Genomic DNA, 701 nt, shown 5'->3' with positions numbered 1-701 from the left:
AGATACTTCTCTTTATTAAACATAAACTTCCTGCTTTTGCTGTATGTTTTTATTATTTATTTATTTATTTTATTTATTTTATTTTATTTATTTTATTTATTTTATTTTATTTTTTTGTTTTTTTAGTTTTTTATTTCGTTTTTTTGTTGTTTTTTGTTGTGGTTTGGTGGTGGAGTGAGCTGGGGATACACCCCAAACCCTCAAGACACTTCTCTTTATTAAACATAAACTTTATTTATTTATTTATTTATTTATTTATTTATTTATTTATTTATTTATTTATTTATTTATTTATTTGTTTATTTGTTTTATTTGTTTATTAAACATAAACTTCCCGCTTTTGCTGTCTGTATTTACGATTTATTTATTTATTTTATTTGTTTATTTTTATTTATTTTATTTTTTTAATTTATTTGTTTGTTGTCGTTATTAGTATTATTTATTTATTATTTTTGTTTTTTTTTCTTTTTATTAATTAGTGTTTATTGTTTATTATTATTTTTATTTTTATTTATTATTTATTTTTATTTATTATTTATTTTTATTTATTTTTTTTTTATTTACTTTTCTATTATTTATTTTTGTGCTATTACTATTATAGTTATTTGTTTTTATTTTTGTTTTTATTTATTTTTTATTATTTTTATTTTTATATATTATTATTGTTATTAATATTATTATTCTTGTCTTTCTTTTTTTTC

This window comes from Eimeria mitis, genomic scaffold (assembly GCF_000499745.2).
Source record: "Eimeria mitis Houghton genomic scaffold, Emh_scaff370, whole genome shotgun sequence".
Lineage (NCBI taxonomy): Eukaryota > Apicomplexa > Conoidasida > Eucoccidiorida > Eimeriidae > Eimeria > Eimeria mitis.
The sequence above is the reverse complement of the archived record's forward strand: the minus strand, read 5'-3'. Positions refer to the sequence as shown.